The sequence below is a fragment of the Colias philodice genome, chromosome 17 (assembly GCF_061535455.1).
Source record: "Colias philodice isolate Cphi_HAF_F1 chromosome 17, ilColPhil1 Martin Lab GWU primary, whole genome shotgun sequence".
In the NCBI taxonomy this organism is placed as follows: Eukaryota; Metazoa; Arthropoda; class Insecta; order Lepidoptera; family Pieridae; genus Colias; species Colias philodice.
In genome coordinates, this window is record NC_143102.1 from 3867822 (window position 1) to 3881864 (window position 14043).

General features: G+C 37.3%; 1 protein-coding gene across 1 annotated transcript in view; it reads right to left on the reverse strand.

Annotated features, from left to right (window-relative positions):
- Pgant5 (polypeptide N-acetylgalactosaminyltransferase 5) overlaps nucleotides 1–14043 on the reverse strand; it is a 170599-nt gene that overhangs the window by 71357 nt on the left and 85199 nt on the right. The gene's annotated exons all lie outside the window — the stretch shown is intronic.

The following is a 14043-nucleotide window of genomic DNA, read 5'->3' on the forward strand; positions in this document are numbered from 1 at the left end:
TAACTACATTTATGTTATCTGATAAAAAGTAGGTGGTTGTTTTATTTATATACTTTGATTATATCTTTTTTTAATAAAACTTTTTATCAGTGTTAAAATTATCACTCAAAACAATTTTAATTCAATTTGTATTCTTATCTCGTAGACACTGCGTAGCACCGTAGCGAGCGCTACGACTATTAACAACATTGTTTTCTTCTACAATATTTCTTAGTTACCAAACTACATAGCACGTTCATGTGACATTTAATAGAGCCTTTAAGAATTGTTATTGATTCTATACCTACTTTAAAAAGCAGTACAAAAAATATCGATGCAAAAAATAAATGAAAGGAACACCTACATATATCTTATATAATTATAAATTGTGTAAATGAATATTATTAAATTATTGTTTCGTAAGCTAAGTATTTATTTAAGGCTTTAAAAATTAACAGTTTAAAACACCAGCGTTCACACCAGTTCCACAAATATATAGCTTCGAATAGACGGTTAAATAAAATAGGTAGCTAAAAGTGTAGATACTAATGTGTACGTAGAGAACTGCAGACCAGTTAGTACTAGTACTAGTACTAACTGGTCTGGTATATGATAGGAAAATCACAATAATAATAAAAAATCCACTTAGTTTTTCATTTACACACCTATTTAGTTAAAAACGTAGGTTAAGAGAATAATCCTTTTTTCCTTCCTTCGTCCGTAGCTTTCTGCTTATACTAATTTTCTATGAATAGTTGTATTCTTTAAAGGAATAAAACTATAAATTATCCATATTCAAGCGTTTCTATCTTGCTGCATTGTTATTAAGTAGGAAAATTATTAAAAAAATGCATCTTAAATTTTTTGTATAAAGATATTTTATAAAGAAAAAGTTGTACATTCATGTGTCTTCTTCAGCGTTTTACCTATCTACTAAAATAATTGAATCTATATGCATTATACATATTTGAAGCATGAAGAATTCTCATAATTTATTACAGTTTTTTTCAAGAAACACCACCACCTGTATTATATAAGATTTTATTATTTCTTGTGAGAGTTTTTTAATAAAAAAAGCATTTTCTTATCCCTAGACAAGTTTTAAAATACGACTGCGCACTTAATTGAAGCCAAAAGCTTATAGAGCATCGTATCATTGACAAAAGGATAAGTGTGCCCAGAAACCTCTTTAGGTTCGGTCGCCTCACCCACACACCTGCGACCGCACGCCACACGCCACACCAACACACACATACAGACCGCACAACTACTAGGCCAAAACCGAACGCCCACCCGCCAAACACGCCCAACGTCTTGGGTTTTCTTATAAACCGCGACGTTCGATGTCCCACTCTGTCGCAGCTGGCGGCAGTGCATCCTCTCCTTCTAACGCAATGATGAGACTCACATAAAGCGAGGCCACATTCCCGCCTTTTTTCCCACTCCATTTTGACAGCTCGCGGCTCCATATCTGGCCGGATACTAAGACAGTGTTCACAAAACATATCTAAAATTGTATCTACATTAAAATCTCCTATACAAATCAGAAGGCTCTATCGTAAATATTATACTCGTAGTATGCTAAAAATACAAATTAATTATAAATATAAAAGCAAGATCAGTGTAGTGTTAAACATATTAAGCTAACTGTACGGCGTGTTATTACAGGTAAATATTCAAAGTACGTAAGATTTAAATTTTAAACTAATAAAACTTCAAGAAGCTGTTCCAAGAACATTTTCACGTTATCGAGCTTAATAAATTCATCCAATTTAAATCTTCAAGCATCCAACAGCTTATGCTTCCAAGAAAACTTCACAGAATACTACGAAATAAAAATTATTTCAGCATAATCTGAAGTCGGTTCTCAGTGTGCGCGTCGTCTTATCGCCTAAGTGGCTCAAGACGCGTTAGCGGGCGCGGGTTCGGGCGCTGGGCGGGGCTGCGGAGTGCGGCGCTCCGCTATCGGCACACCGAAACACACATTTTTCCCGCCGCAAACCTCGCGCCGAAGGTTAGCCGCGATCCGCAGACCTCGTTCGGAGAAAACGAAAAGGACGATTGCTTCATCTCGCTCACTCGCGCCTGCGTGCTCCTTGAGAAATGCGCGCCAATTTTGACAGTTTTCTTCGTAGGTCGGGCTTGGCGGACGACTCAGATGCAGCTGATGAATGAAAATTTTAGAAGGTTGGGTATCAAAACTATAAAAATAATTGACGAAGAAAAATCTTAAAACATAATACCGAAACGTAAGCCTGCGTAAAGATTGGAAATCACTATTTTCATTTTGTATATTTATCATTCTACTACCTTTATTACCAACGATTCTATTTTTCCTAACACAATTGATATGCTTTTTTAGCAACAGATTGCTCTAAATTATAAAGACTTTGTAAACTGAAGCTATAACTTTACTCACAAATAGTTATGTAACAATAATCAACACCCGTTTAATAACTGAATATAACACTAACGTCGTAAATTTTAAAGGGTTAATCGTGACCATAAAGATATTCCATCAAACCAAAGACATTATAAGCGTAATATGAAGAGCGGGTGCTCGGCGGGCGGCCGCAGCGGCGGTCGCGCGGCTAACCTACAAATTGTGAGCGCCCGCGACCACGTGATTAGCTGGCCCAAACTCAACCATCCTTCACAACACTTACAGAACTATTATTATTTTTGTGGTATTTTACTTATTGATATATAATACGGATATAGGTGACTTATTTATTTGTTTATTAAAAGTTTATTGCACTCAAAGATGAAATAAAAAATACAAACACTTAAAGATAGCTTAAACTAAGTGCAATTGGCGATCTTATCGCTTAAGAGCGATATCTTCCAGACAATCTTTGGTACAATAGACAAATAAATACATAAATGGTTAAAAAATTATTTGTAGATTTTAGTTGAAATAACTTTTAAGACACGTTATTTTTATGTGTTTCTATAAGAATTGGGTAATAAATTTTCCATTTCTTAAAGGAAAGTACCTATGCAGTTGGCGTGTCTTATGTGAGTTTTTTAGATGTCTAACTATATTACATTTCTATCTATGACCTGTGTTTAAATTAGTTTACAGTTTATCTAGGAGATGAATTTAATTTATTTTAGCTAGAATAAGATGTTGAAAGGGAAAACTCAATTGAATTCTACCGTTGATATATTATTTAATGGCAGAATAATTTCATCAATCTTAATTGTTAATTCTATTTAACACATTACATCGCTCATTTTGTTTTGATATCCCACACGGGCGACCTTCTGTGGCCACACCATACAACTTTCGGGTCACTGTTAGTGAGGCTAGCTCCTAATGTGGCTCACCGGTGTTACTATTAATTAATCGAATTTAGTACTAGAATCCATACTAATATTATAAATGCGAAAGTAACTCTGTCTGTCTGTCTGTTACTCAATCACGCCTAAACTACTGAACCAATTTGCATGAAATTTGGTATGGAGATATTTTGATACCCGAGAAAGGACATAGGCTACCTTTTATTGCGAAATATGTACCACGGGCGAAGCCGGGGCGGACCTCTAGTGTTATATAAATAGTTTGTTATAATACTATTTATGTAGGAGTAAGTACGCTGTGAGTAAGAACGTTTTGTTATCTTCTTCATATCTCATCGAGCGAGCAGCTTCATCCTAGGAAAGTACCTAAGCATTTTTCAGAAAAATATAAGATAGTACTAACATTAAATATGTAGCTATTTTTGAAAGGCTACGTGTTTATGGCCTGGCTATATATCTACCTATGTATAAAACCAATTTAACCAAATATTGCCGCAACCATTATGAAAATATTGCGCTTATAGCTTTTAATAACATCAATTTACCTACCTAGTTCCGAGTTTGGAATCGTAATTAAGTTTTCAATTGCCAGCTAGCCGAATAGCATGGTGAATCCTGGTAAAAAAATAATATACTCATGCGTGTGTGTAAAAAAAGCTAACAGTGAAATTACTATATACATAATATTATGTAGTAGGAGACTGGAGAATAAACAGTAATTATAGATAAAAATTAAATTCAGAAAGATACAACGCACTATTATTATTAAAAAGGCAATCCATGAAACCGAGGTCCCAAAGGCCTTTTACACAACAATTGACAGCAATCAATAATACCAAACACTACATGTGTGTAAACAGGAAAAACGACGTCACTGAATAAATAACTCGACACTTGTTCGCAAATAAACAATTTAAAATGTCAAGAATAGGGTAAGGGCAACCAACCCTTTTCCTCCTGACATTATGTTTTCTGACAACCAATTTTAGAGGTGTTTACGCCTTACAAATACACATTTAAATGAACATTACAAATTCAATAGCGCCTGTGTTAAACCGCTATTTTCTAAGTACCTATTCGATACGATAAAATTCCCGTATTTCTAGACAGTGAAAATTATTTACACATTTGTTTCTCCTTCTTTTGTAAAATTTTATCATAATAAAATTAAAATCAATACTAGGAAAAACTAATTAACTATATAATATAATGCTTTAAACTCAGTGCTCTACCTTATTATTAGCGCTATCTTTCAATTTAAATGAATATAATCGGCCAACACGTCTTGATTCATACATCAATATAATAATTAGGATTATAACAGCACATTAATTACCATATTTCATGCGTGGTTCTATTTTTCTGACTTCCTTTAGCTAGTTATAATCGAACAGTGCTATACTGCAGCTGTGTCTGAGAAATGAACAATCACGAGGGATGTACGCAGCACATCGATATCTAATCAACTTATAATATTAATTATTATGCAAATTATTTTTACTTTAGGTAACACCAAAGAACAGTAACACTTTAGGTATTTATAGTAAGCCTCAAATATACGTATAATATTCCTTAATTATATTTTGTATTTTTCAGGACAAGTGCCCTTGCTCCCCTAGCTTATGCTAAAGTAATATTCTTTTAAATAAGAACTGTCCGTACCACGTCACTGATGAGGCAGAACCGCCTTCCACGTGTAGGCATGCCTATGAATTGTTAAATCAACGCCAAGGTTGGTGTTGGTACCTATATACATAGCACTTTTTTCTTTAAATTACAGTGACGAAAATGAAAGAAATAGATTAATTACTAGTCTGTTGAATCGCTTCATAATAGAGTTTAATTTCCGATCGACCTTCACCCATCTGATGACCTTATGAGACGTATTTTTTATCAAAACTAATGAACAAATGCATATGATAACTTGCCTATCAAAAAGTGCTCATGCAAATCAATTATTGGCATAGACGGAATACACAATTGTTGTTTTTTTCTTACTCTAAAACAGGTTAAATGCAAAATAAATGCAGTAAACTAAACATCGATACAGCTCAACCCTTTCGCCATATGCCGTCGCTCGCAGCGCGCCCTTAAATTACTGAACTTCCCGCTCATAATAGAGAGATATGCCTTTAATATCTGCCTCGAACTGCTTCCGCGCAATGTTTACTTTTTGCCTTCGTTCTTGTATTAGATATTGTATATTGCAGTGCGCTAATTGAAAGATATGCTCTGCTCTGTATGTTTATTATGGCGATGTGATTTGATACTCATTTTTGGCTTAATATTCAGATTTATTTGAAAAATAAATATAGTCAGCACACTCAAAGAACACTACCCATGGCGTAAAAAGCTCTGTTAAAGAATTACTCAGCCTTTATAAATTTTTACCACAACTTAGTATTGACAAATATAAATAAATTAACTTTTAAATTATAGATAGGTAGGTACCTTCTTACCGAATAATATTGGTGTGTTAACAACTGATATAAAATTAACTGAAATGTGATTCAATTTTAATCAAATTTATATTTGCGTGACCGTATAATCTCCTGTTATCAATGAAATCAACTTTTGTATACAAGAAGAATACCCTATACATTTCAAAGCAGATAAAAGGTCGGACACGTAAATCGAGCCATATCATTACGCCCTTAAAAACGTCCCCCGGTGAAGTCGGGTGCAATTTCAATCAGTATACCGTAACGATTGGAAACGCACCTGCTGACTACGAGTCTTGTACGTGCCCAGTGAGAGGCTACTTAACCTAAGTGACCCTTACTGAATCCCAACTGTGCCGTCCGAGACACTGAATGGCCGGCAATTTTACGTGAACCTAACGCCATCTGCGTCCGACGCAAAATAACATCCCCAAAAAACATTCAGGAGAAAGGAATATTAGTCTCCGCGGGGCCATAATCGAAGCCAATCGGCTCACCGAGAGGTACGACACTTTTATTTATACGGAATGTCATTATATCAGTCACGCGCGTGACTTTTTTATCCAACTTCATGCAAGCATGTCGAATGACGATCCTCAATGGTTAATAGATGTATAGACTAAGATAACGCGGCTAAAATAGCAATAAAAGTTTATGTTCCTAATTATTCATCACTAGGAACATGAACTAGCTTTTCTGCGGTTCCGCGCGCTCTCATATTCACAGGAAACTTCGATTAGAATGAGATGTAATACCACGGTAAAAAGCCTTAATCATACTAAAGAATCTTCTTCTTTGTCGATTCACTCTTGGCAGAGTGGTCGTGGTCACGTTGAGACGTCCACATCGGTGGTAGAGGCGGACACAGCTTTCCGCACGATCTCCCGCCATCTCTTCCTGTTACTAGACTGTCTGGCGCAGTCTGATACGCGAATTCCTACAGCAGATTTCACTTGGTCGGTCCAGCGCATTGGTGACCTGCCGCGCGATCTGATTCCTTCCACCTTTCCTTGTACTACTAGCCGCTCAATGGAGTTGTTATCTCGCCTAGACACGTGTCCAAAGTATTGCAGTATGCGCGACTGTACTACGGTCGATAAACGCTGTTTGATGCCGAGCTCTTGGAGTATGGACTCGTTGGTGCGAAACTCTGTCCACGATATCCCTAGCATCTTCCTCCAGCACCACATTTCTAGAGCATTTATCTTCCCTTTTTCCAACTCGCGCACTGTCCACGTTTCTGCCGCGTAAAGAAAAATGGGGAATACGAGTGTTTGTACGAGCTTGACTTTTGTGGCTTTGGTGATATTACGATTCCTCCACACTTTTCTCAACTTCTCCATCGCAGTTCTGGTTATGGCCATACGTCTTTTTACTTCATCTACGCAGCCGCCGTTGTTTGAGATCAAAGCACCAAGGTATACATAGGTCGAAACCACGTTGCAGTTCGCAATCTGTGTCACTTCGGGCGAATTGTCGTTGGCGCGGTCTACAATCATAATTTTGGTCTTAGAACGGTTTATCTTTAACCCAAACGTACGGCATACGCGCTCCATTTTGAGAAGCAATTCCTTCATACGGTCTGCGTTGCTTGAAAACAAGGTAGTGTCATCTGCGTACCGCAAGTTTGCAATTTTGTGTCCACCAATCACAACACCATCGTCCCAGTCCTCGAGAGTGATTCGCATTACAAGTTCGGTGTAGACGTTAAAAAGTAAAGGTGATATAATGCATCCCTGTCGGACGCCCGCACTTGGATGGAAGCTATCTGAGAGGAGGTCATCTGTCCGCACTGAAGCTGTGCCCCCTTCGTAGAGCTGCCTGAGCAGGTGCACAAGGTGTTGTGGTGTGCCCATGTCCAGTAATGTTTTCCACAACGTTGGCCATAGCACCGAGTCAAACGCTTTGGAGAAATCCACAAAGCATATATATGTAGGCTTGTTGAATTCTCGAGCTTTCTCAATGATCTGACGAACGATGAGAATTTGTTCACGGGTTCCTTTTCCTTTCACAAAACCGGCTTGTTCAGGCGCAATTTCTCTGGACAAATAAGCTTTTAGTCGTTCGTTGATGATGTGTAGCATAATTTTGCTGGCATGTGTAATTAGAGCTATAAGTCGAAAATTGCTACACTTCTTAGTGGAACCTTTTTTATGAAGAGGAGTGAAAACTGTATGAGCCCATTCAGAGGGCCATTTGCCTGTGAGCCATATCTTGTTGCAGATGATGTGGAAGATATGAACGCCCCGCTCTCCTAATGCCCTTATTGTTTCAATAGGGATCGCATCTTTTCCTGTGGCTTTCCCATTCTTAAGATGTTGAATAGCGGCTCTCACTTCTGACTCAAGAATATCCGGCTCCAGCATATCACTCGCAGGCTCTGTAGATGTAAAATTTTGCGACTGAGGGTCTTCAAACAAGGACTGACAATAGTTTCTCCAAACTTCCGATATTTTGTCGAGTTCAGTGACCACTTGGCCATTCTGATCTTCTATGGCCCAGGTTTTTGACGGCAGCGTTTTAGTAATGAGACGAATCTTGTGATGCAGATCCCTTGACTCATATCTATCTGCATGAGCTTCAACTTCCTTACACATATTGCGTAGGTAGGCATTATGATCTTGTCTGCATTGACGTTGTATTCGTGCCGAGATATTATTGAGTTCCTTTACATTGGCTCCCGCTGCTTTCATATTCCGGCGTTCTTCAACGAGTTTGAAGGTTTCGTCAGTCATCCAGTGCTGTCTTTTGTGGGTTGTGGTTGGTTGTGCAGTTTCCACCACGGCTGTGGTGATGAGTGTCTTCGCTCGATCCCAAAGTGAATCGGGTGCTTCGTTAATCAGATCTGCTTCCGACCACTGTGACCAGTTCTGTTCGACAATCGAACGAAATTTCTGACCATCTTTCACCTCTAGCTTCCTCGGCTTTTTGACGTATCGGGCTGCTGTCAGCTTGAGCTTTAGTTTAGAGATCAAAAGCTGGTGATCAGACCCGCAGTCAGCTCCAGGTAACGTATGGGCATTTGTTACACATGATCTCCATCGCGAACGAGTCATTATGTAATCTATTTGGTTGCGAGTCTTTCCATCGGGTGATACCCAAGTGTACAGCCTTCGAGGGTGGTGTTGGAAGAGGCTATTAACAATCAGCAGGTCGTTTTCGGAAGCAAATTGCAGTAAGCGTTCGCCTCGTTCGTTCCGCTTACCGAGTCCAAATTTCCCCGCGCATTTGCCCAGCTGATGAGCGTTTTCCCCGATCTTAGCGTTCAAGTCTCCTAGGATGACTAATAGCTCTCTGTTTGGTACCTTCGCTATTGTACGTTCTAGTTCAGAGTAAAACTTCTCGATTGCGTCGTCACTTGCGGTGGAGGTTGGGGCATAAACTTGGACAATGTTAAGATTCATCGGCGAGGCTTTTATCTTAATGCTGATAATCCGATCGCTTACTGGTTCGTATCCCAACACGCAATTTTTCCGGTGAACAGGTAGTAAAAATGCTACACCGTTGCTGCTGCTAACGTCGTTGCCAGAGAAGTAAACGACGTGGTGGTCTGTTAATAAGTGTCCGCTGCCTTTCCAATGTGTTTCGCTTATACCACAGATGTTTATACCAGCTCTTACCACTTCTCGTTCCAGTATGGTGAGTTTTCCTGCTTGATTTAAACCACGCACATTCCAAGTTCCTATCGTTTGGAGGTGTCGTAGCTTGATAGAGTTTCCAGTAGCAGAATTTCCATGGGGGGCCTGGTCTCCTACCCCGCCATGCCCGGTAGCCAACTTCACACCGCGCACCCCGGACGCAGCGCAGCGCCGGTTGCTAATCGGTTCGCAGGGCGATCGTGTCTCATTTATTTGTACTCTCATGTGACTTTCTTGGGAATGTAGCCGCAGTGGTTTCCCCTTGCCTTCTGCGCCAGACATTTTAGAGGTTATTTAAACCTCAAGGCCGCTGGAGCCTCTTCTTCTCGGTCGCCCAAGAAGGTGAGTGGTTATCCCGCCACAGCTCGGTCGCCAGAGCCTCGTTCGTTATCTAGCAGGGAGCACCACGACTCCTCTGGTTGTCGCCGCTATCTATCTATCAGCGCGTGCAGGTGAGGTTGACATTAGGGCCGGTGTAATGATGTTAGTAACCGTTCTCCCCTTACTAAAGAATAACAAACAACAAAATACTTTCGCATTTATACTTTACAAATTAGTAAGCATCAAACGTAATTATAGTCGCTCATACCATATTAAGACATTAATTCTTATTTTCCGACTCTACTTTCTTATCTCTATTTCCATAATCCATATATCCATACTAATATTATAAATGCGAAAGTAACTCTGTCTGTTACTCAATCACGCCTAAACTACTGAACCAATTTGCATGAAATTTGGTATGGAGATATTTTGATAGCTGAGAAAGGACATAGGCTACCTTTTATTGCGAACTATATGTACCACGGGCGAAGCCGGGGCGGACCTCTAGTAAAACATAAAACTACTACGAGTATGTACATCGCCCATAATCAGTTTGAAACAGTTTGCAATGACAATGACACAATGCACGTAAAATTCGTCTCGTATTTACCAATTTCTCCCTTCATTTCCCCCAAATTTTTTCAATACGCGTTCAGGATCATTTAACATTTTTATGTGTAATCTTGCTCGGTGGCGATAAGACAAGGAGATTTTTGCGCTTCTCACTTTATTTTATCGGCGACGTTTTACGGGCAAATCTAAACAGATTAAATCTAAGAGAGGGTGGGTGTCATATTCGGTGCACTTTTATGGCTTTGTATTTTGGCTTTGTAAGATCAGCTATAGCTTATCAAACTATACAAGTGATTGTTTCTCGCATTCCAGATCAGCCAAGCTAACATTACCTATACTAATCCGACTAGTTCTACTCATGGATTGATGTATTTTTTTAATGTATTTTTTTAATTTTTCACGCGAAAATGTGAGTGAATTTATTTCCTTTGCCTACACGCTACCTACTGGTTATTTACAGGACTGCACACTTGCACAGGTACAACAGATGAATAAACCCAAAGACGCAGCTTAATATCTCTTTTCTATTTATCTTATTTATTATCTAAGTATCTACCTACACCTTCATGTTGCCTAAATAAGTTACCTAATTGTTACTTACTAATAAAAAATAGTATGTGATAGTAGTATAGAACAAAGCTTGTATACGTCTGTGTTTATAAAGAACCTCACAATAAATCCCATAAAACACGAATCATAAAAGCAAAAATGGGCATCAAAAACTTCCTTTTAAATTATGCAACATTTGTATGGAAATACAAGCGTCACCCCAGGCCCTCTTCGCCTCTTTATAAATACATCCCGAGTTATTTGTTGTGTCGGTTTGACGGTTGTTTGTGATTTGATTGCTTTTTCATGTAGATTATAATATTATAACGGCCTATCTCGTGCGATGCACTAAATTGCCTTTTAATGTTCCAGAATAAATATTTGTTTTAAATGATAGATATACTTGACACATAAAGTATGGAATAAACAAAATAGGACCTACAATGTAGGTGTATAAAATAGTAGAATAAATCATAAAATATATTATGTATATCTAATTAAGTAGGTAATATAAAATATTGCTATTTCTAATTAGAGATGTTTATAATGTTTTTGCATAAGCGGCGTAAGACATAGGTATTAGTCAGTTCTTTATAGAAACGAATCTTCAATGGCGGCGCTTATCATTCCCTCTCGCTCACACACGGCCGTACGGTGTGCAAAAAAAATAGGGTAAAGTAAAATGTATTTAATTTTCCCTGTTATAATTTTTGGAAGAAGTGTACAAATACAACCCTCGAATTTAAGGTTTTTGTGGGGGGGAGGGGAGGGGGGAGTTGTGGGAATCCCTCCTCCAAAGGGGGGGGTGAGGAGTCACTTAGTTTCTGAGATATTGGAGTTTAAAGTTTTGAGAATTGCCTTGAAATTGCAAAAAAAAAATATGGACAAGAAATAATATGAACTTTTCACAGTAATATCACCAAGTTTCAAATCGTGGGTAATTATTGTACCGGCGAGCCTAATTTTTTTTTTTTAGTTTGTAACATTTTCGCCATTTATATTTAGAATGACAATTATGTATTTGCTATAGTAAATAATATTTTCTTTAATAATATATTCTTTGGGGAAAGTTGTTCAGTTTATGGGCTAATTACGAGACTACGAGTATTAATGGGGATTTTGTTGCGTTCTGTATATGTCATTTGATAGTTCATATAAATACACAAATATCATAACAAAACAGTTTGTCAACAAACAAATTAAAATAATTAACAAAATAATAAATAAAATAATTATCAATTTACGTTATTTTTATTTTCTTTTTTGCTGATCCTACCATCTGTCAAAGTCAGCTTTGGCCGCCATTGAAGATTCGTTTCTTTATTGAACTAGCTAATACCTAGATATTTAAGTGAGGTAGATATGCAAGGAAAAACGTGGATTCAACGTTTCATTTTAATGCAGGTAAGAAAAGAAAAATTGTATTTAGTTAAAAAAATAAACAAGACAAAAGTCAAGTACCTAGGTACCTCCGAAGTCCGACCCTTAATTTAAATTTTATAGTATCGAAGTGTGAAAGAAAAGAGCATGTTGTCATGTTTATATCATATTTTCCACCCGGCGGAGCTTATTATTTTAAAGCGGAACCCATTTGAAAGATTTTGAACTTTAACCCATAGGCTTTGATATCAATTTACCTTGTCCCCCTCCCGTTATAGGTGAGCTCGCCATTCATACTGGGCTAACCTTATTCCTCGAAGAATTGTTGGTAAATTTTCAATACCCACTTTATTAAGGGCGAAGCGGAAGGAGGGTGAACGAAACTGCCTTTATTAGATTTTCTAGAAACGTGAGCATACAGCCAATTGCCATAGGCTGTGAGTTGCTATTGACACATTTATATATCGAAAATTTTAAATTAAATTGAAACCGTCAATTCCAAGCGATGAGGATAAACAACAGGCTTAGTATATTTGCAGTGTTTACCGTTTAAACGTCTGATAGGTATTACGTTGAAAATATACATTCCTGAATTTATTATTTTACCCATAAAATAGGCACTGCTTGAGATGCCTACCGACCTTATAGCTACCGACTCAACGGAAAACTAGAGCAAGCTAAGTTTCTTCAAAATACCTAACGAAAAAACTGTTTTAAAATTATTCATGCTATATATTGCTATATATGCTGGGTGCATATATAGCAATATATAGCATATATAGCAATATACAGGGTGTGCCACTATTGGTATACTAAGCGCGAAGGGACTTGTAGTTTTGCATACACTGATCACGTAAAAAATACTTAAACAACAAAATTACGTCAAAAAATTTTAGCCAAATTTTTCCTGAAAATCCATGTTTTCTTCTCTAGCTTCGCGCAGCCGGCATATACCGCTTCGCTAATGTGAGCATTTTGTCTATGAAAACATAATCTTAAACGATAGCTCACGTGCGGGTGGCAAAGTTGGGCGTTGCTTGTTATGGGTGTACACATAGAGTTTTAAGAATTCATCTATTTGAAAAAAAAAGAGCGTCTGGAATTTTATAAGTATTTTTTACGAACTCAGCGTATGCAGAACTATAACCTCCTTTGAACTTAGTATACCAACAGTGGGACAGCATGTATAGCATAGCTTAGCTTAGCAAAACGATTAAATTGGAACGATTGAAAAAAATATTTCCTCAACACATCAAAGAATTGTTTGCTTACCGCTACGCTTATCTCAGACCTTGGATTATCAAACAAAACCAAAACCTATAATTTACTTACGTTACTTACCTATTAAACTACCTCATTTAACGACGTCATTGTTCAATTATTATTTAATCCATATACATACTATATTACTTGCTCTGTGATTTAATCGTTAGGCACTTACAGTTACAGGTTTATTTGAAGGAAAGGTGGGCAAAGATTTCAACGCTGCAGCTACCTAGAAAGTCACATTTATTTTAAAAATTTATTCAAGAACACGCTGTATCCCAATTTGATAGATCATTGATGATTGTTAAGGTATATTGTTATTTTATGTAGGTACCTTCATTAACACACAAATTTAAAACCTAATCAAACCAAAACAAATGGAAATGGATTTAATAAACTAAAAATTAAAAAGCAATAGCTATACATAACAGTTGCATGTATTAATTTTATTGATTAGACATTATGTAGTAGAAAATTATATTTATATCTACACAGAAAAACCGCCAAAAGCGTATTTTATTATCGTTTTAATTTTTACAGACTTTTTTTTTAATTCTTATATTTTTTAACTGCCATCTAACGACTGAAAT